This window comes from Carassius auratus, chromosome 25, assembly GCF_003368295.1.
Source record: "Carassius auratus strain Wakin chromosome 25, ASM336829v1, whole genome shotgun sequence".
Taxonomy (NCBI): Eukaryota; Metazoa; Chordata; class Actinopteri; order Cypriniformes; family Cyprinidae; genus Carassius; species Carassius auratus.
In genome coordinates this window covers 938,914-963,040 of record NC_039267.1, presented here as the reverse complement: position 1 = coordinate 963,040, position 24,127 = coordinate 938,914, and the positions used below count along the sequence as shown (strand labels likewise).

Here is a 24,127-nt window from a genome sequence, read left to right as displayed (position 1 = left end):
CCTCACTCGACAGTTATGTGTCTCAATATATGTGTGGTTATATGAAAAAACAGACAGATGAAGGCTGTGAAAAGAAAAAATAGTGCAGTAAGTATATTTTACAGATATGTTCACTTACTATACTTTGGTGGGTACTGTGATGGTATCTGATGGTATCTGATGGTAAGATAAGTTTTCTAACTGATTCTTATGGTACTCTACACTATAAAAAATTGAGTTGTTTCAACCAAACTTTGGGTCAAAATATGGAATAACCCAGCTAAATTTTTTACATTTATTTTTTAACCCAAAAGTTGGGTTTAACAACACAGCATTTTTAGAGTATATAAGTAGCTACCATGATGCATGTCCAAAAAGTCCAAAGTAATGTCATTTACCATATTAATACCATGGGATTTTCATGGCACATGTCCAAAAAGTCCAAATTAATGTAATTTACCATATTAATACCATGGGATTTTCATGGCACATGTCCAAAAAGTCCAAATTAATGTAATTTACCTTATTAATACCATGGGATTTTCATGGCAAATCTACAAAAAGTCCAAATTAATGTAATTTACCTTATTAATACCATGGTATTTTCATGGCACATGTCCAAAAAGTCCAAAGTAATGTAATTTATCATATTAATACCATGGGATTTTCATGGCACATGTCCAAAAAGTCCAAATTAATGTAATTTACCTTATTAATACTATGCGATTTTCATGGCAAATCTACAAAAAGTCCAAAGTAATGTAATTTACCATATTAATACCATGGGATTTTCATGAGACATGTCTAAAAACTTGATACAAGCATTGTGCCAAGTGCCACATCTAAAATATTGTAGTTTTGTGAAGGTAACCTAAGTATAGGCTACACCACCATTCAGTCTCTTCTGCTCAGCAAGGCTGCAAAACAGAAATATTTATACAATTTAAAATAACAGTTTTCTATTTGAATATATTTTAAAAAGTCATCTATTCCTGTGATGTAAAGCTTGATTGCCAAGCATCATTACTCCAGTCTTCAGAATCACATGATCCTCCAGAAATCATTCTAATATACTGATTTACTGCTCAATAAACATTTATATTATTATCCATTATAAATACAATTTTGCTGCTTCATATTTTGGTGGAAACCATGATACAAATGACAAATATAAACTTCAAAAGAACAGCATTTATTTAAAATTATATTAGGCCTATATTGCAAAATATAAGCTACCATGGTATTTCCATGTAGCTACACAATAAATTCCATGATGTTTTTAAGTAAACTGGGTTTATGTTATACAACACATATTTTAGTCATATAACCTATTATTAATCTAAATAAACATGATTTATGCAAAGAAAATGCTAAGTATTTTGAACGCACTGGAGTAATGGAGTATGCCATCTAAAATTTTCATTCGTTTTTTAAGTGGAGTTTACCTCAGAAATCTGGTCTGGTCAAAGAGACAGACTTGACTAAATTTAAGCTGCACATTTTTCTAGAGCGACAGACAGACAGCTGGGATTTCCAGCACTCAAGCTCAGCTTCGATCCGTCCGCTATCGCTCTGGGAGTAAAACTGCTGAAACCCTGTTGGACTTCTGATTTTTCTCGGCCTGGCCATCTGAGAGGCTTTTTTGGCTGTGCCAGAAATCAGTTTGAGCAAGACAGCGGTCTCAGCAGTGGCTCTTTTATCTCTCTAGTGCAGTGCCACTCATGCTCTTTGTAGCCGGAGTGTTCAGTCTCCCGGTAGATTAGCAGAACGCTAATAGAGTCGCCCGCCTTTGTGTTACTGAAGTGGCAGGAGTGTTTTAATCACTCGCTTCTTAATACGCACTGTAAATCTGAAAACTTTCTCGACTAAAGTGGTAAAAGCAAGCGAGAAACTGGAGTAGAAAGTGTTTTACATCTTTAGGTGAAAGCAGGATGCTTCTAAAATGAACAAATTAAAGTTAAATGCTAGTTGGGACGATCACTCAGTGCTAATTAACATACTAATTTCACATCATCTATTTTGATGCCGTTGTTCATCGACACCATGTTTTTTTTAGTGTGACTATAGAGGTTTAATTTAAAGCTGTCCCCCTAATCGAGATCCTCTTTGTTTTTGTGCCAGATAAATACTGTAATGCAGTAATGAAATTATAAGCTTTAAATAAAGCAACTCAACATTCCTTCGTTACTATAGTTCTTAAGTGACGTTTTGGAATTAGGAATGGATCTTGGGCTCCGCTGTTAAACTCAACTTGTAGCGAATGGCAGTTCTGCACAAAAGAGGGCTTTTATAGACACTCTGTTGTTATTTTTTTTAATGGTTTTACACACTCGTGCCATAGAACAGTTGTATAAATGCTATATCACACTCGTAGACATGAGATATGGCTGAATATTGTCATGCCGTGACTACCTACATGGTCAATCAAACTGTAGAATCAATTAGCCTGTCTGCAAATTTTTTCAATCCTCTTATTCAGTGCTAAATGTTCATCTCTGTGCAATCAATGAATAATAATTGGTCGTGGGGCTCCACTGATGTGCTTCTACTCCAGCCAGCCTGCATTTATAAGCCCTTTGATGTTTAAGCAAACAAATCACTCATCTTTGTTTGCATTTATGACACTCTGAATCTGATTTGTGTGCAATACACGGTAGCCTGAAGTGATTAATCTTTATTGTTGGAGCTTGTAAATTTGATAATATGGTCAGTGAGGCAAGACTGTTTTGTCTGTGCGTAATTGTGGTCTTTCTCACTCTCTTTTTCATCCTTGATGTCTCATTGCATCATCAGTTCTTATTAGCACGTTATGAGATTTGTTTACTGTATGTGTTCTGTGTCATCTCTGGTCCTCTGTGATGTCAGACTAATTGGTTACATTAATTAGTGCTGGTGAGGTCACATGCTTCGTATTGATTGTATTCATGAGATTAATGGCTTTACATGTTCTTGAAAAAAAAGACTTTGGGGCCGTCAAATAAAGAATTATGGTGTATGTTAGTTATTATTGGTCGTAAGTTGTAATAGTTAATGTTGACTGAACATTTTGCATTTTATATATTGTTGATTAAGCTTGCTAGAAAAGAAATAATCATTTAGCAGGTTTATGAGGTTTATATGAAAAATTACATTTTTCTTCATTCAGAGGGATAATATGCAGCTTCCATAACTAATTTACCTCCTTATTTTTTGGATCAGTGCTAAAAAAGCTTCATTTGTCAGTAACTTTGTCAAAAAGAGAGAAAGAAATATTAAATTGCCCAATGAAAATGACTTAAATTATGACTTCCAAATACATAAATGCAAACTTCCCAAAGACGACTCAAATGCAGCTATAATCTAGTGAAAATGGAGAACCAATCATACCTGAAATCATGCAGTCATTATTTTGGAAATGATTGCATTTCATATAAATTGAGGTGGATGCAATTTCGGTTCAGTAGACAAAGTAAGTGTGTTTTTTCTGAGGTCTTTTGTTGGATTCAGTTGGTTTCACAGCCTGACAGTCTTATCTGGTTGGACAACTGGTCTACCATTCTAACCCGGTTAACAAATGGCTAAAACACCTTGAAATATTTCAAACCAGACCAGTGGAAACCATCCTGGTCTTAGCTGGTCTCACAGCCTGGCCAAGCTGGGTTAGATGGACAACCAACTGGTCTACCATCCTGACCAGTTAACAAATGGCTAAACCCCCTTGAAATTCAAACCAGACCAGTTTGACCAATGGAAACCGTCCTGGTGTCCAGCAGAGAACAGCAAACCACCTGAGGCTTGTTCATGAGTCCTCAACCTTGAAGTCACAAAAGATTTAGGTATTTCCAGTTATGCAGTTAACAAAGATTGTAGCTTAATTAAAATTTTGTCTAAAATTTGGGAGCAAAAAGGCTGATAACACTAGTTTAAGATAAGGTTGCAATTTTGGACAATGCACTAATATTTTAAATGCACTTATAAAGTAAATGACTACTCCTATATATTACAGCATAGCACACCAAAGGAGACAGAGCAGCTTTTTACTCAGTCACTGCAAGCTCCTTGACTTCCTGTTTGAGTTGCATGTTTACATTAGCTTGTTATCGTGAGAAAGGACAGGTCCGCTGTTTCAGAATGCAGCAGACATGCTCCAGAGGACACATTGTTCACCCCGCGGTCAGAGATTCAAGAGAGAAACTGCTATGTCATGCATTAACAAATCCTGGGGTTCTCCACACTCTGCTTAGTATTACAAGAGCTATGTTATGAAACCTAGTGAGCTGTGTTGCTGTCCACTGCCTACACTGACAGTAAAGTAGCATGATATTGAAATGATTTGAAACACTATACACTAGAAAAATAGATTCTATTGATGTAATCCTCCAAAATATGTAATGTACTAGATTAAATTGTGCCATCAGCCATCATTTCCCACTGATTTTAGGAATAAATTATTGGTAAGGTTAGGTTTAGGGGTAGGGATTGGGTTAAGTTTCTATTTTTGGAAAATAATGTTGATCCAGGATCATCAAAAGATGTTGATCCAGGAACATGTCTTACTTGGCAAAATCACGGCGACCCCGGCGCAATGCGACGCAAGGCGTTGCGTGAGTGTGTTTGCTAGTTTCAATCCGGCTAGTTACAATTCACATTTTCCCATCTAGCGCCACACCGTTTAATTAGCAAATGCATTTGCGCTCACTTGTGTGCCCATGTGCATGCTGGTCTAAAGAAAGAGGTGTGTTCAGGCACATTGATGGCGCATTGCTATTTTAAGAAGCTGAAAAACAGACTGCGCCATAGACCAACTCAAACCTGGTCTAAAGTCTGCCGAAATGTTTTTTCTTTGTTATTTTAAGAGCGTACACACTGCTTATTAAACACAGGGACAAACAGCAGCACACAAACATGCCAAATATTACAAATTAAAGGATTGCAATGCATAAGATTCTTTTTTGTAGGCTATATATATATATATATGCCTACATGTCATAATGGGTAAATGGCTACATGTCATAATGGATAGTCATCGCATGTATCAGAATTAGGCTATTTGCTATCTCTTCACAGCATGTTAATTGATGGACTGGAGTGGTGTGGATTACTTGTGGATTATTGTGATGTTTTCATCAGCTGTTTAGACTCTCATTCTGACGGCACCCATTCACATCCACTGGTGAGCAAGTGATGAAATGCTACATTTCTCCAAATCTGATGAAGAAACAAACTCCTCTACATCTTGGAGTTCAACCACTGAGGTATATTTTTTTCATTTAACAAACTTGGTAATCACTAAACCAGAATGTTGAACGCAGAGTACATTTTTCTACGTGAATCACAGTTGTTTGTCCTGGCCATAGAAAATATGTTGCATATTTATTTTTTCTCCCAGGGACCCTAAACAACACACTGCGCACTGCGGGATCATCTGATGATTATCACGTGTCGTCGAGCTTGACAGTCACTTGAACGTTTGGGACGTGAACTCATCATTCACGAGCCCATGTGCAGTCAGAAACCCACCAGCTCCTGCTGTGAGGCTCAGAAGACGAGACGTCCTGTTTGTTTTTCCACATCAAGAGAGCCTTTCAGTCGGATGTCGCTCAGAGAACCAGAGGAACTTCCATGTAAACATTCGACGTGTGAACATCCAATGCAGACAAGAATGTCTCCCACTTTCTCACGCTGAAACCCATCGGTATTCATCAGGGCTTTCAAAAGCGGGATGCACACCCCATAATTCTGCTCTTGAAGTGGTGGGCATTAGTGTTTAGTAATGACAAGCTGACTGATCTCTTTCCCGTTCCAGTAGAGATGACTGATGTTAGCGATGCTGCTGCGGTCTCAGAATGAATGAGCTGAGATGTTGTTCTTGGCCTGTTCCAGTGTTTGATTAGGTGGTTTATTTTTGTGAGTAATAATAATAATCGAAAGCTTTTTTAATCTATTATTTTGCTTCAAGATTTAGATTAGCAATCTAGTCCAGCATGCGTATAAAAATGTCAAATCGCTATGTTAGAAAGAGTTTTGACATGGTTATTATTATTATAGTTAACTAAAACTTAAAAAAAATTATGTTAAAACTAAATTTATCATTGCATATTTAACTTTCAAAAAAATCACACACATTATAAACAGTGAACAATGTAGCATACACTTGTTTGAAATATTAATTGTCGAATAATGTCTACTTTTTTTTTAAACCGTAGTAGGCAGAATTTTGTATATTTTAAGATGCAGCTATTTCATTCTGGAGATAACGTCGAAATACTTATGTTCACCTTGAAACACCCTTGTTCAAGAAAGGGTGTCAGGAATAAAAAAGGAAAAGCAGGTTTACGATTCGTCCTGGACTTCAAAGGTGCAGACACTTCAGTCTGTCTTTCTCCTGCACTGGTCCCTGCACATACTAACACGGTCTGAATATCTGATGACTTCTGCTGCCAGGCTTTCAGATGGATCCCGTCTGTCCAAGCCTTGGGCTGAAAGCTTGCCGTGTAAATAGCGGTTCAGTTAGAGCATCTGCGAAGGTAAAAGAGATGCGGGATCTGCTGCTTTGTACTGAAGATGAGCTTCATGAAAAAAGTGAGGAGAGTGTTCTGTCTTCCAGCAGGACTGTGAATTCTGGGTAAAAGTGTTGTAGTACTGGTGTATCCTCATGTGCCCAGACCTTTTTTTTTTTTTGATTTATATTGCATTGGACAAGTCTTAACTTTTATAAAGAATATCTCTTTGGATTTGAGACTTTAGTCTTTGCAACTTTACAGATCTTCTTTATGCACCAAGAGCTTGTAACTCTCCAAAGAGAAAGGAAAAATTTTAATAGCATCATATGACCCCTTTAATCTGATATCAGATTTAACAAACCTCCAAAACTGATCTGAACAAATGTATCTTTTTATTTATTTTATTAATCAATTTATATTCAAGTTCAATTACATTTTTAAGTAAATTTTAGGTACTGGCTAATCTAAAACTAAAAAGACACCAAATGTATTTAATTTATGTTCACTTAATTTAACATTTAATATAATATAATTATTGATTTAAATTTTATTTTACTTATGCTATGCAATGCATAACTTTTTTTTTATATATATTTTTTATTTTTATTTTCAAAGTGGTGCAGAGTAGTAATGTGCAGGGCTATTCAATGTAACCAACTAAATTATTTTTACATGATGTTTAGGGAATGGTAAATCAAAATTTTTTAATTAAATGCAATAACGAAGTTTATTTGGGATGATAATGTGCCTGATTCAAATATGCACCAGGACATTTCTTATAGTGAGATATAAAACACCCAATAAAGTCTTTTTTTAGCTTGTTCTGGCTTCATCTATAAAAGATGTTACATGTAAGCAGACAAGACTTATAAAAAACTTTTTTATACAACTTTGGCAAGTCCAGCAACCAGTTCCTCTTCAGAAACACTTACAGTAACAGCCCAGGGACTTGTAAACATGCCTTTGGTTTCCTGACAGACTGATAAAATCCTGTGCATCTTGATTCCCAGAAATTGTGTAAAACTAGACAGATTTGTGCAGTATGCATCAGTCAGTCTGTGAACAGTCCACGAGCATATCTGCGACTGACACTAGTGTTACAGAGCCGCACACACACACACCCACACTTTTTTGTGCTGTTTAAAGGTCACCTCAAATGCCCTGTCTTGTCTTTATCTTAATTTCAAATCTGCTGTGATTTATTTCATCCTTTGAGTTTTTTCTCATCCTTTTCCTTTCTCTGACTTTTGTACCGGTCTCTGTAGCTGTACTTTCAGAGCGATCGTAATTGAATAACCTTTCCATCAATAGAGTAACACTCTTTGCTCCTCTTCAAAGGGTCATTGAGATGAAACACTGCCTATTGTGCGTCTTCACGGTTGCTTTAATGAACCGTTCTTCCATGATTGTTTCAGTTGTAGGTAAGTAAACTTATTTTTCAGTATCGTGACAATAACTTTTCTGCTTTTATCTGCTTTTACAATCAGACTTAACTCAAAAGTTAATACTTAAAGAGTTGGAGAAATGTTGCATTGCATCACATTGCTCACCAAAGTGAATGGGTGCCGTCAGAGTGAGAGTCCAAACAGTTGATAAAAACATCAGAATAATCCAGTCCATCAGTTAACATCTTGAGTAGCTAAAACCTACGTGTTTGTAAGAAAGTTTGATTTATTAGTTGTTTAGACCCTCATTCTGACGGCACCCATTCACTGCAGAGGATCAACTGGTGAGCAAGGGATGTAATGCTACATTTCTCCAAATCTGATGAAGAAACAAACTCATCCTAAGCTTGGATGTCCTGAGGGTGAGTACATTTTCAGCAAATGTTCATTTTTGTGTGAAATATCCCTTTAAAGTTAGCCATTTGCTCAAACCATTAACCATAAGAGTTATTTTGAGCCACACGCTATTGAGTTTAGCGTCCAAATAATGATCTACGTAAGCTAAATAATGTCCTTTTGCTTTACTTTTCATAAAATGTCTTACTTGATGTTTGCATTTGTTTGGCCTTTATTAGTTCTCAGCGCTCACCTCTCAGAAAGTGGCTCCAGACCGTTCAAGCACGACAGCCGTAATGAACTTAATAACCGTGAAATGAAGTTTTGTGATCTATGGAGAGGAGTAGAGTTTCTGTGAGTAAATCCTTGTCACATTCTGCACTTTTTTTGTTAAAGAGAATGACACGAGACAGTAAGTGTTAAAAGCGGAGACAGGCATTCTGCACGGACATAAATGTTCAATTATCTTTATTTTCACGACTGCACTTAGTCCATTCTGAGCATGAACAAAACTAATTGATTGCGGATTTGGTTTCTGGTGACGTTATTTGTAATGGACTGCGGTCCTTATTGTTAGACTCTATGATATAGTCATCTCTTTTTTGCTTCCGCTGCATATGCGAGACTCTTGTTTATGAGCTGACTTGGAGTTATTTCAACCCCAAAATAAACCTAAAGTACCTCACGCTTGCTGTTTCTAATCCACGTGCATCTTAAGACGAGACTCGTTGTGACTGAATGCAAGAGCTTGCACACATTCAGAATGCTGTGTTGCTCTTTTAATACTTTAATAACTGATTGTAAAAAAAAATATATATATATATTTTAGGTGCAAGACAGGCTTCTGTAAGCTCTGAGACTCTCTGGCTGCAATTAGACTGCAAGGCCTAAAGCAGAGAATTAGTGTCTTTTATTTCCCATCTGTTTTCCTAGAAGAAAAAAATTTATCTTCCAAAATGGGAACCAACCAAATTAATTTATTAAGTGACATTTACAAACAGGTTAATCTAAAAACAGATAAAACAAACACCCAAGGATGTATCTGCTCCAACAGATTTATTTGTATTTTATGTTATTTTGATATTACATTTAATTTCATTTTCAGTTTATTTTAAATGCAGTGCAATGCACTGAATATAACCAAATTATTTTTTTAAGTGGCAAATAGGGACAGGTTAATCTGAAATGAGATAAAACACCAAAATTGACATGACCAAAATAATGTTTATTTATTTTATATTATTGTCAGATTATTTATTTTATTTCATAATTTTATTTAATTAAATTTTCAGTGCAGTTCAAAGCAATGCAACCAACTAAATAATTTTTATTTATTATTTATTTATTTATTATTTATTTATTTTGGTAAAATTTATTGTAGGAACAAAATGAAATTAAAACTAAATTTGATCTGACCAAATTCATTTACATTAATAATTGTAATATTAAAAATTTAATTATTTAATTGTTTTATTTATTTATTAATACAATTCAGTATTATATTCAGTATTTAATTTATTAATGCAATGTAACGCAGTAATGATAATTATTTTATTTAATAACATTGGTATGTAATGCAGTAATGAAAATTTGCAATACGTTAAATAAATGTTATTTTATTTTTCAATGCGCAGTGCACTGCAGTGCAACTAAATGCATTTTAAAATGACATTTGGATATGAAATTGATCTGTTACACTATTAGCTTTTGTTGTATGTTTGAATACTTTTTCCCAGTCATTTTTGGCTTCCCATACATTATTAAATAAAACACACCATATGGGTTACTGTAATTTGACATGCATTGCAACCTGTGGTGTGTCAATGTCCCAGTCCAGATGATATCACATAAGATGTGTGTTTCTCTTTCTTTACAGATCAGATCTGTGCCAGATTTTGACAGTGTAAATGTAGCCTGTTCTCAGATCTCGGGCCCTCGGCTCCACAGATGAATCGTGGGCTGTGATCTTCGTCCCTGGCAGGGCTTCAGCTCGCCCTCATGTCTGCCATCTGATTCTACACCTGCCAAACAACATGACCTCATCGGCACGGCACGGTGAGTTTGCCAGTCTATGATCACCGTTACAGACACAGCCTTACGGCACGCTCCAAAAATGCGTTGTAAAACCTGATATTACTTGGTTGGCTTATAAAATCTATTGCTTTGATTAGTTTGAAGTGCTCCAGAAAGACTGCCAGCATGCTCTGGATTCTCTGCCTCAATCCCGAGACACTCACTAGGGGGTGCAACATCTAATAAAACATCATTATATCTAATAAAAGATGATTTCTACACCACAAGCTTCACCAAATGGCATCACAGAGTTGCTATTATAATGGCTGTTTCCAAACAGTTTTCCAGACATGAATCAGGAAGCAATATTATATAAGTAACAAATTAATTAGTAATAAAATTTGGAAAGTTTTCGTTTTAATTGAAGTTTAAGTGATTTGTCTTTTTTTATTATTAGATTTTAATTTCTATATAGCATTTTCATTTTTTGTTTGATCAGGAATTCAACTTAAACTTGTTTATTTCATAGCAACATTTCTTTAAATTGTTTAAAGTCTTTTATCTAATACTTGTATTTTATTTCAGCTTTATTGCAAATGATTTTTAACCTTTTCAGTTTTAGTTAACAATAAGAACAGTGTTATTTCAGTATCATTGATATACTATTATTTTAGTAAAAGTTTTAGCAGTTTGGTTGTTTGTCTTTGTAATGTAATTTTTCTATTTTCTATTTTAGTTGTAATAATTGTTTTATACTTCCAATTGAACTAAATCAAAATGAGAAATGTTGTCAACTAGCTGAAATAAAATAAAAAATTATTTTATTCAGTTAATGTTATTATTATTATTATTATTATTATTATTATTATTATTAATGTGATTTTTTTTTTTTTTTAAGTTAGAAAAGGTTTACTTAACTATAATAACCTTGGTGGGAATTTTCAATAGATGCCAAAATTTCTAAGTTTTCTCTTTTTTGAAAGATATTTATTTACTCTTGGAACACGAAAAAAAAAAATAATGACAATTTTGACCTATATGTATGCGAACCATCCATGTACATATATTTTTTATGCATTTTATGTGCTGTTCTACAATTATGGTAAAATCAAGTCCAAAATACAAAAAATAAAAAGTTTACAAAGCAAATATAATCAAATATAATCCAGATAATAATCCAAATCAAAAGGAGCAGATTTTTCAAACTTGTTGGTTTGTGAGTAAAGGGAATCCCTCGAGCAAAGTCTTAAATCTATTCAGTTGCACCTACATTTTTTCCATTTGTTTGCCTTGTAAACTTTGTTATGTGTGACTCCTTTATGGGCAATTGTATAAGTGTTTAAAAAAGCAGAATGAGCTGCAAAATGTCAAGAGTCTGTCTATGCAAGACTAAGAGCACTAAAAGATTACTTTCTGGTTCTTATGAATTCACACGTTGTCTCGATGTCAGACACGAGGCTCAGATTCGTCATGAACACATTCACTAAACTCGGCGATTTTTCCTGCTAATGTGTTTGATGCCAGCGGACCGGATGCTCTGATGTCATCACCGTGGCACATCCTGTTTCTTTCCTGAAAGGTTTTTCCACTCATTAGCATGCACTTATCAGTCACTTCTGCCATTCATCTCGTTCCGCTAATGACAAATACAAACCATAGTGTGAATTATATGCAAGCACTCACGCTGTGTAAGAACATTAAATCTCCCTGTGACATAAACAAGAGAACAGGGCACTGTGAAGGTGGAGAGAAACACTCACAAATCAATACAACGGCTGCTTAGGTGAAAACTGCACAGAATGTCCTTGTAAAAATTGTTCATTTGGGGGTTTAATATGACCTAGACATGTCTATATGTGGGATTCATCCATTATTAACCTAAAGTTTGAACGGATGGCACATTTTAAGTTTAATTATGTATTTGTGTGTCAACATCCCATATACATTTAGGCTAATAAATACATTAATTGTTAGAATTATTATGATTAATAATAATAAATCAGACCCTGTTGCAATTATTAATATTAATCAGTTTAACAGATAATAATAATAAATCATACCAATAATAAAAATAATAATAAAAAATTATATTATTATCATTATTGGACTAAACTTTGTTATTGTTATTATTATGATTATTAACAATAAATTAATTTCTAAAACAATACTTTTTAATATGAATAAAATGAACCAGCTAATAAATCAATGAATTAATAAATGAATGTAATTTTTTATATTAATACAATAACCCAAACTATTAGTAGTAGTAGTAGTTTTTAGTATTAGTTTTTAATAATAACAAAATAATATCAAACAAATAATAATTGTTTAATCATATTGCTACTTTTAATCATATTCTGCCACTTTGTGAGTTTGTCTGTAAAATGTACAACAAGTGTGTTTATCGTTAGTATAGTTTATGAATGTTTATCAAGTTGTGTAAAAAAAAGTATTACAGTTTGATCAGGGCCCATTTTTTCATTCTGTGCTTTTTATCAAACCATTAAACAGCCGGCAGCTATCAGTTTCCTCTCTGTGTCTGTCTCTAATGTTTCTGGATGTAGCTGGGAGACACTTAACATCTCTTTGAAGTGTGCAGATATTTTTAGGCATGGCACACCTAAGGGAGCTGGGGAGGAGGCCGAAACCAGTGGAGAGAGACGGGAAGCGAAATTTAAAGTAATCCATATTTGCTCTGGAGGACGTAGATTTCAAAGATTTAAATGTGACCTAGATTTTTAGCCGAGGCGTCAGTAAGCGCTGACGTCACAGACTGACTTCACAGCTTTCTTCTCCTGTTATAATCTCACGGTTACTGCGCTTCTACTTTTCTGTATGTTCAGTCCCAAAAAGCAGCTAAAAGAAGCCCTATTACGTAAGCAAAAAGTCTCGCAATCATTCAGCTGAGGAACGTGAGGTTATGTGTATTGCAATGGTCTTTAAAGGAATTAAATAAAGGATTGAAATGGTTTTAATCAAATGAAGAAAACCTTTTGTAATAAGTTTGAACTTTTTGCAAAAACTGTTTTCATTTTTAAATACAAACAGCGCTAGAAGAACATTCCGTTCCATTTCCAGAAGATTCTAATGTTTACTTTCGGTCAGTCAGGAAACTCCCTCTTCCCCAAACGCTTGGAGAACGTTCTCAATTTCTTTTTATGAAAATGTTAAAGTTAGGGAATGTTCTGTGTTTTCTGGATGTGTACATGCATAAAAAACACTAAACAGTGTTTCTTGTCTCCACACATTCAGCTGAACACATGAATCTCATAAACGGTTCGTTCTCTTTTAAATTTGACAAATGTTTTAAGTTTTTACTATTTTAAAGTTTGACAAAATGTTGATTACTTTGCATCACAGGATGTCACTGATAGTTGTTTAACATTTCTATTGTTGCTATAACCAGTTATCAGATGGTCCACAAAACCAGACATAAGGGTCGTTTTTCGAAATCTAAGCTTTCCATTGATGGGTGGTTTGTTAGGATCGGACGATATTTGTCTGAGATCAGCTATTGGAAAATCTGGAATCTGAGCATGCAAAGAAAAATCTAAATGTTGAGAAAATCGCCTTTAAAATTGTCCAAATGAATTCTTAGCAATGCATATTACTAATCAAAAATTAAGTTTTAATATATTTACAGTAGAAAATTTACAAAACATCTTACTGGAACATGATCTTTACTAATTATCATTTTTTTGGCTATTGCTACCCAGCGACTTAAAACTGGCTTCACGTCACGGTACAAGCTCAAAACTATTATATGTTTATCTACATGTTACATCTTAAAATGAAACACTGAAGCGTCACACTGAAAATCATAACAAAGCCCCACTTCCTTTGATTTGATTGGCCATCTCAATAATAGTGACACTGATAGAGCTGTTGAAGCAGAGGCAGGCCATCCTAACTTCTTATCCTACAATTAGACATCATAAGTGTGTTTTGTGTTTTGTCAGCTTAATTAAGACACGTCTCTCGCATGACAGAGTTTCTGGGTCGTAATTAGCCAGCAGCACTCAGCAGGTGAAGGATCTTGCTTTATAATGGTATCTCCACAGGTTGCGTCCTTTTCGCAAAAGCACAACGTTAATGGAAGGTCATGAAAGAAACGACGAACACTTTGCAGTTTTGACTTTATCATGCTCCCCTGAGGTGTCTTTATAGTGTTGAGCATTTCCAGGGAGTTTCTAGTTCGTATATTATTAACATAAATAGTCTTCGCCTGCAGTAGAGAGTCGTTCTCTGTCTGCACACAATAGAGCTGCTTCATGGCTGACAACAAGGGCGTAAGACTTCAGTAGAGACATTGTGACATGCCTACCAATATCCAGTGACTACTAACATGTTCCTAGCAATTCGGCATTTAATTGATCATTGATCAAACAATTAAATGCCAGTTGTCTGCCGTTATGTCCCCACCAATGCCAAAATCAATCCCATGCCATTGGCTGACAAGCAAGTTTTATTTCTCCAATATAATGTAAGTAAACACAACCTGAAAATGTAAACAAAATCATCCAAGTGTTTTTTATTCATGTTTAGGAGCATCTGTTTACAGTGGGACACATTTTATAGGTCATTTGCACAGGGAAACATAATATAATCTCACCGTTTTTAAAGTCTCAGTAATTTTTCAGCCCGTGTTCATTCGCCTCCAGGTCAAGATCCCCAGACGGACGCAGAACACATAAATTAGTTTTGCCATCTCATAAACGTTGAAGTGGTAATTTAACCTCTTGAGGTTATACTTCACTGTCATGAAGTCTGATGGCCTCGTGAGGGCCCACCTTCATGCAAAACAATAAAAACAATATCCATTACCCTGCTAAACCATCTGTTAGTCAGCACACAAAAATATCCCTCGCTCAGCATAACGCTCACAGACATATGGAGTTACAGTCAAACTCTTTCCACATGTCTTATCCACTATAGTTTAGAAAATAGTAATATATTATGAGTAAAACTGTATTTTGATAATGTCAGATAACAACTTTAATGGAAAGGTATGTATGAATTAGGATGAATAGCTGTCAGCTTTTAAATTTAAGTGCACAGTTAGATAATACCAGTTTAGCTCAAACAATTACCAAGCAATGCTTCATTTTGTTCAGACTGTGGTGTTTGCATTAGCAATTAAAAAAATAACACTGAAGCAAAATACGGTCAGGTCAAAGTGTCTGAATAATGTGTGGTCCCAAATTTTTAAAGTCCAATTATGTCCAATGTATTTAGTCCAATGCATGAAGAATTTTTGGGTGTAATATGTCACGGTTGACTTTACTTTGCTGTCCTCACTGAACTATAGTGTCCTGCACCCACTAGTAAAAAATATAAAGAATTATATTTGGTGTCTGAATAATGTTTGGTTTGACTGTGTAAGTCTGTATGGCCATGATAACACCATATTCTGTCTCTTTTCAGTTTCTTGGCAATGGGTCAACCAAATTTGTTAACGCTTCATTAGCATTGGTGACCCTGGAGCACAAAAGCAGTCTGAAGTCTCTGAGGTTATATTTGTAGCAATAGCCAACGATACACTGTAAGGGTCAAAATTATACATTTTTATTTTATCCCAGAAATCATTAGGATATTAAGTGAAGATCATGTTCCATGAAGATATTTTGTTAATTTCCTACTGAATATATATTAAAACTTAATTTTTGTTCAGTAATATGCAGTGCTTAGAAGTCATTTGAACAACTTTAAAGATGATTTTCTCAATATTAATGATGATTTTTTTGCACCCTCAGATTCCAGATTTTCAAATAGCTGATCTCAGACAAATATTGTCCTCCTATCAAACCTTACACCAATGGAAAGCTTATTTATTCAGATTTTAGCACACATGACTGGTGTTGTGCTCCGAAGTCACATATGTCATACTAGACTAATAGTTTATGGCCCCTAAAAAGACCACAAAGACATGGCCTGACATGCTATTTTGTATTCTCTATGTATTGTTTTAGAAACAAGAAGTCAGGGGACTAAAACACATTATCATTTTAGAGAGCATTTGACTGAACATAAATCATCTTACGTCTGTTAACCCAAGATGATTCATCAATCATTTTGATCACTATTCCTGTAAGAAAAAGACTGTTATTAAAATAATTGCTATACAATGTCAATTTTAACAAATCAGATTTTCCAGTAAATAAGTGACTTTGTTAAAAGATTGAATTAAGATTGTAAAAAATATCAATACATTTTTTAACTACTATACTGTTTTTTATACAACTATACTATTTTTATAACATATTATGTATTAGGCCAAAATATTATACTTGTAGGCACGTTTTTTAGAAGTATTTTTTTTAATATAATGCTTTGTTTAATAATTGGTAATAAAGTGGTAAAGATCAACATGTTTTTATTTTTAACTTTTTGAATTATACACACACACACCACACACAATTTATTTATTTCTATTAATATACTTATATATAAAATTATTATTATTATTATTATTTTATATATATATATATATATATATATATATATATATATATATATATATATATATATATATATATATATATATATATATATATATATATATATATATATATGAAAGATAAATATTGAATTAAATTTTTCTTCAAATCTTATATATAATTACATTTATGATATTAAATAAATGTTATAATGTTATAGAATTTTAATGCAATTTAGTTCTGTGTTTTGGAACCATATAATCATCACGTCAACTATACAGACAAAGACGCATTATGAAAATGAGAAAAGCCTTAAACGTCTCAAGTCTCGTTGTCTTGCCTGCCAATAAAGCATCTGTACTTCCTTGCAACAATTTACCTCTCAAGATTTCTCTGAATATATCTTGGTAATAAGTCTATCTTGTTGTGTTTCATTAGCAGATTCGTGTTTTATGCCATCATGTATTTTACTTCATATTTTCTGTTCAATCTTCGCAGTGTTGTTAGTGCGTTCAGTCACCTTCCACTGGATATCTGTGAGATTCGTCTTGTTTTTGGCAGGGCAGGTGTGAGTGGTCTGGTTCCTGGTGTCCTCGGCTCTCAGCAGGTGGAGAGAAGCCGTGATTAATGCCGCGGTGCCCTTTACTGTTTCAGAGCGGCAGGGCGGCATTAGCATTCAAAACATGAAGAGCAGCCAGTGTGTGTCTGCTGTGGAGAACAGGAAAACAACAGAACACACGTTTACTCAATCTGTTCACACACACATGCACACACTGCAGTTCTGCAGTGCTGGTTTGCTCCATTTGCATTCAGTTTTTTCCCTCTCATAGAGCATCTAGTCTGTAAATTATTTGACAGACGCTTGAACAAGACATGCTAGCTGTCCTAGGCGACTTTACACAGATAAACCAATTTGCTCGTTTCCTTAAAATGCAATCGGAAACCTGTTCTCCTTCTGGGAGCTAATACTGAAAGCAATCTTTTAAGCACTTAATCAATACGGTTTCTGTGGCATCATTGTGAATTAATGTCCTGAGCGTCCTTGTTGTGTCCGATGGCATCTCTTCATCAATGGAAACATGTTCCTCATAAACGAATGAGTCAGATTTATCAGTCAATCATCACACTTTGCAAACATCAACGCTGCAAATCCTTCAAACAAAACACATTTGTGCAGCTATGCATAGATTTTCTAAATATGTGCGTGTCTTACTGCACTGGCAGATTTATTTCACTGACATCTTAAGCTTGTTTACAATTAAGATAAAATGCTCCCATAATAAAGATACATTGTTTAAAAGCCAAGTCAATGTCTAATGCAGTCCTGCGTCAGTACATTTATCTTATTTGAAGGTATTTTAGATATTTGAACTAGATAAAAACAAACTGTGATGATATATATGTAGTCCATACAAATATTTAAGTGTCTGATATCCAATATGCAGAACAAAGTATTTTTAAATTTAAAATATCTTCATAAAAATTATAATGTTTTCATGTAGGCCCATTTATATAAATATTTGTTTTAAATAGATATTTGTGCTCTCTAATCAATTAATTACAATTGCATCCAAAAATAAAAGTTTGTGTTTGCATAATCTATGTTTAATACATAAATACACACATGCATGTATATATTTAAGAAATATATGTCATTTATATTTATATATAATATAAATTAATTATATATATACCATGTATATTTCTATATAAATACACATGCATTTAAGAAATATTTACATATATATACTCTTTTATTTTAATGCAATTAATTGCAATTAATCGATTTGACAGCCCAATTCACAGAATTTTTATTTTTAAATAAAGAATACTTAGATACATGTAACTATAAAGACATAACATCCATTATTCATATTTTTATATTATTTATGCCATTTACACCTCTGCATGGTTAAAATTAATACTTTTTAATTCTTTTAATTCTGCTTGCCAGTATAACATTTCAAAAATACAGTCAAAAACAGCAGTATTGTAAAATAGTTTAACCATAGTTTGTATGTATTCATTTATTAATTTATTGTCCAGAGTAATTATATCACAATGTGTTTTTTTTTTCATTGCTGAAGCACGGGACACTCTTGCATTTCTTGCAAGTCACTATAAAAGCAGTACAAGTTGTTTTTAAAAACCCATCTCAACCAGCATGTTTCTCGTGAAGTAGGCTGTATTGTTGAAGGAAGTGTTTCTGGTTCGGTTAGTTAAGAAACCTGGCAACATCAACAGGGCCTAGTCTTTGCTCTGGTCATTTCGGCAGATATTAAGGAGCGAGATGGTCCCACCAGTGGTGGCAGTAAGTCAGTGTGAAATGGTTGTTCACGGCCCCTGATTCATTCTCCCAGCAGGCTTGGACAGAGCCCATAAACGCTGCTGAGGACGTAATCAATCTGAGTGTGTGTGTAAGCGTGCGCTGTGTCTGCCAGAGAAAAAATGTACTTTTGAAAGCCTTTATGCACATCCGTGAGTTTAGCGTGAAAAAAGAGACCAGGCTGTTAAAATGGCTCATTAGAAATGACAGTCTTTTGATGTATATTTCAGATAGATATGCATGTGTGTGTGTGTGTGTCTGATATCCAGTATGCAGAACATTTAAGTATTTTTTTATGCTTTTTGAAACTAAAATAATAAACTAACTGTGAAGACATAACATGCATAATAAATATTTTATAATAGTATTATTAATGGTATAGTTAATGCAATAGCCAAAATAAAACAAATATACATTTCTGCATAAGCTAATGCATTTAACAACTTTAGTATATTGTATAGATTACCATCAATTTCATGTATAACGGACAAACATGAATTATTAACATATACTTATTGTATTATTTAATATTTATATGTTTGTTTGAATAGTTGACTTAGTAAAGTGGTATATTAACATTAGCTCATGTATAATAAACTAATTAACCATAGTATAATTATAAATGAGCATTAACCTTGTAATTGTGATTCTCTGTTAGTTGTTAACTAATGAATTGAAGCTTATTGTAATGCGTTACTGATGTCTTTGTATTCTCCATTCCAAGCACATTTCCATTCCATTCTGATTCGTTCCATCCAGATCCATTTCATTCCATTCCAGCTGCATCATAATTCGTTTCTATCCTATTCCCTTCTAGCAAGGTCCATTCTTTCATTTCTTGCCTTTTCTTCAGTTCCTTTCCCCCTTCAGCGGTCGCGTTAGTGGCGTTTTCATTAACTCACAGATGTCTGTCGCAGCTGCCTATGTGTTCACATTAATAACCTCCACACACAAACCATTTGATCATCGCTGGCCCACAGCTAATGACCCTCGCCTGGCTTCACACCATTTCATGACTGTATATGGATGGAAAATACACAAGCGCTCTTTACTGAAGACCTGACTGAACCTTGAAAGCAGCAAACAGTAGACCGAGCAGTGAGTCAATAATACTGTAGAAACCTCTCACATCAGAGGGGGTTTGTGCAAACTGTTTGACAGATCAAGAAGCAAATCATCTGTATTTTAGTTCACATAAAGAAATTACGATTCAGTTATCATTTACTCATTCTTGTGATCTCACTCATTTGTTCATATATCATTTATATATTTCTGAGTGAAGCAGAATATTCAACAACAACAAATGTGGAATAGTATTTTTTTTTTTTTTTATGTACTCACCCTCAGTCCATCCAGAATGTAGATGAGTTTATTTCTTTATGGGAACAGATTTGGCGAAATGGAGAAGGTGAATGGGTGCCGTCAGAATAAGAGTCCAAACAGCTGATAATAACACCACAATAATCCAATATAGTAATCGGGAGTGGTGTGGATTACATGTGGATTATTTTGATGTGGCTCTCTTTCTGACGGCACCCATTCACTGCAGATGATCCACTGGTGAGCAAGTGATGAAATGCTAAATTTCTCCCAATATGATGAAGAAACAAACTCATTTAGATCTTGGATGACCATGAGAGTGAGTAACTATTTAATTTGTACCCATTAAGATTTGTTTGGATGTTTTTCTGTGGAATGTGCAGGTGCCTTGATAGAACCTTCAGTGCCAATAAAGAACTTTTATTTTGAACAGAAATGCATTCTCGCTGCCTGCATGGTTAATCTGTAGAATTGTTTACACATATTCAGAAACGCTTGCTTCATGACTGTTTGCAGAAACACTCCAGATTGAGTGTGCAGTACAAAAACCCTTCTGTCATAGGGGTCTTTCCTTCATCATGAGGGTGTTAAACACTAAGGCATGCAAACAGGTCACAGATCACTCAGGTTGTATATCCTATTTGTCGTGGCATTAGTGTCATTGATAATGTAATCAGATCTGTGAGCATCATCTTGGCCATTTCCATCAGGAAATTGTTTGCAGATGTAGGTCACGGTCTTAATTAGCGTGCTCGTTTATTAATTTTCAGCAGGTGGAAAACACTGCTATCATCCGCTGGATTTATGTGGCCGAGTAATTATTTAATTTATATTTAAATGAATATAATGTGAGTTCTTGGCCTGAGGGGTTTGAATGCTTGATCCTCAGTAAAAGGCTGGGAATTTTATTGGGTTATGATGATTGCAGATCTGTGGTATTAAGATGTCCATATGCTATATGATCATTTAGTGCATGAATAATTTATTAGTTTTATTCAGCAGTGTCATTAAATCGATCAAAAGTTACAGTATATACATTATACACAGTATATACATTAGTTTGAACTTTCTATTCATCAAAGAATCCTGAAAAAAAAACATGCATCACAGTTTCCACAAAGATATGAAGCAGCAAAACTGTTTTTAACATGGATAATAATCATAAATGTTGAATTTGGGCAGCAAATCAGCATATTAGAATGATTTCTGAAGGATCATTAAGACTAGCTTAACGATGCTGAAAATTCAGCTTTGATCACATGAATAAATGTAAAAATATATTCAGATGGAAAAAAGTTGTTTTAATATGTAAAAATATTTGAGAATTTTACCAAATAAAATTAATCCTTGGTGTGCAGAAAATACTTCTTTCAAAAATATTTAAAAATCGTACTTACCGCAAATTAAGTGCATTAAACAGTCTTACTGACCCCAAACCTTTGGGAGTATATATAGGTATATATGAGCTGTAATTTCTTTTTTATGTGTCTCAGTTTCCCAGTTACACCTGGACACAGAGAAAGACATTGACAAAGGCATGAAGAGAAGCAAAAAAGAATGAAATCCGGGACCTGAAAATTATTTATCTTCTTTTGTCAGCCCATCAGAGAGAGTAAATCCTTTTTCTACTTTTTTGGCTCTTTATCTGTTCTGTTGTGCCTAAGCTCTCTCTGTCTGTTATCTCTGACAGTCGTCGTTAGCCCTGTTTAAGCATTTCAACATCGGCTGGATTGGCTCTTGATTTGACTCTGAAGAGGCTGAGAGTGACAGAGATGTGTGAATGTCCCAGCAGAGGATTCGATCTGCACCGCAGGCCAAGTGTGCTGAAATACACCCTTTAATCTGCCAATTATCACTTGATACAGCGAGTGCTTTTGAAGAAGAACTAATCGTTGGATTTGCCAAAGTTTGCCATCAGGTTAGTGATATCAGTGTTCTAGAATATATTCTGTTTGGGTTTTGTCTTTGTGTTTTCTGTGCAAGTATTCACAAATACCCATGTGCTTTCTAATTTAGATAAACCACCTGTAAATGGTTAAAGTGTTAAAATGCTCAAGAAAATCAAACTAAAACTGAATCGTGGACAGAATAAGCTGCAAATCGAGATGTTAGGCCACTAGACATTCATCCACGCAAGACTCACAACAGGACAGGATGCAGATTTATTTGTGAATTCAGACAACAACTAACCATTTCTCACTAAAACAATCCTGGGCAGCACATTATTCATACAGTAAACACAAACACTAACTCCAGTAGTTTTTGTCATTGTGAAGCAGAGCACATAGACTTTGTCTGATCCTTCTCTCGCTCGCTTCCCATTATAGTGGTGTAATTACTTCTAATGAAGAAGTCTGTGTGCAGATGCAGGCTCTGATTAGGCAGACATCTCTCTCACACACACATACATAAACACTTCATCTTTAAACGTTCATTTTGTTAGTCATTTGTTCCGCAAATTGCTCCTCTCAGAAGAGCAGATTCATAATGAAGGGGTGCCGGTGAAATGGTGACTGCCTGAAGTCAGTGTGAACTGAAGTGCACTGGAAGGGTTTAGTCTTGCAAATTACTGCAAGTTTGATGAATACTATTGCTCATTCTTACACTTAGGGATCTGTGCAAACCTTTAACACTAAAGTTTAGCATGTGCGTCATCTTTTGGTCAAAGCCCATTTCCTGCACATAAGACGAAGAAGCATGCTTTATTAAATCATAATTATGTCGTAGGCTGTGTTTATTGGGACATAAAATAATAACGTCAAAATAATGGTACAAATTCATAATTATGACAAACATAAAATTTGTTTATATAAATCAGAATTTATGACATTTGAAGTGATCATTATGAGATAAAAAGTCAAAAATTAGATAAAAAGATTAAATGATGAGATATGAAACCATACTATTTAAGATTGACATACTAATGGGGTGTTCACACCAGACGCGACTTGCGTGAATAAATTGCGTTATTCGCGAGTAGTTGGACGCTTGAACATTTTGAGTTTATCAAAATATTACTTTTATTGTGGCGTGAAATGTAGTTTTAAAAGTTGTTTTACAGTAGTTTTAATCTAAAATATGCGGTTTGATTTATAAAGACAGCATTTATTTAAAAATTAGTTTCGCCAATTTCTGAGACGATCAGCTGCACCTGATCAGCGGGAGCTCCTGATTGGTTAACCAAAGTTCTGATTTTTCAACTCGAGCGATTCGGATGAATTCGCAATGTCTCATTCGCACAAATCATGCCACAAAATATGAGAGAGAAAAAAATCGCAATTATGACATAAAAATTATGAGGTAACATTAAAAAAGTGGGAATAAAAAGATAAAATTTGGATACTTAGTCATAATGAGGCAGTAGAAATTAAATGAAATTCATGATTATGGTGAACAAATAAATTTTTTGAGATAGAAAAGTTGAATTTATGACATTTGAAGTGATCATTATGAGATAAAAAAGGCAAAATGAGATTAAATCATAACTATGAGATAAAAATATGAAATTATGAGAAATTAAGCCATACTATTTAAGACTGACATACTAAGTCTTAACTGAGATTAAAAAGTCAGTAATATAACAAAACTATATCAATTATGACATAAAAATAAAACATTACGAGATAATAAAAAGATAAAATTGGGATACTAAGCCATAATGAGACAGTAGAAATGAAATAAATAATTATGATGAACAGGTAAATGTTTGAGATAGAAAGGTAGAATAATTGACATTTGATCTAAAAATATAACGTTATAATATATATCGTTATAGATAAAAAGTCAAAA

General features: G+C 34.2%; 1 long non-coding RNA gene across 1 annotated transcript; it reads left to right on the top strand.

Moving 5' to 3' along the window:
• Positions 1–8,282: 8,282 nt before the first annotated feature.
• On the top strand, positions 8,283–22,332 carry LOC113043852 (uncharacterized). Its single transcript, XR_003275805.1, has 4 exons — positions 8,283–8,596; positions 10,119–10,297; positions 21,832–21,950; positions 22,029–22,332. It is a non-coding gene; the product is annotated as an uncharacterized LOC113043852 (long non-coding RNA).
• Positions 22,333–24,127: the final 1,795 nt, after the last annotated feature.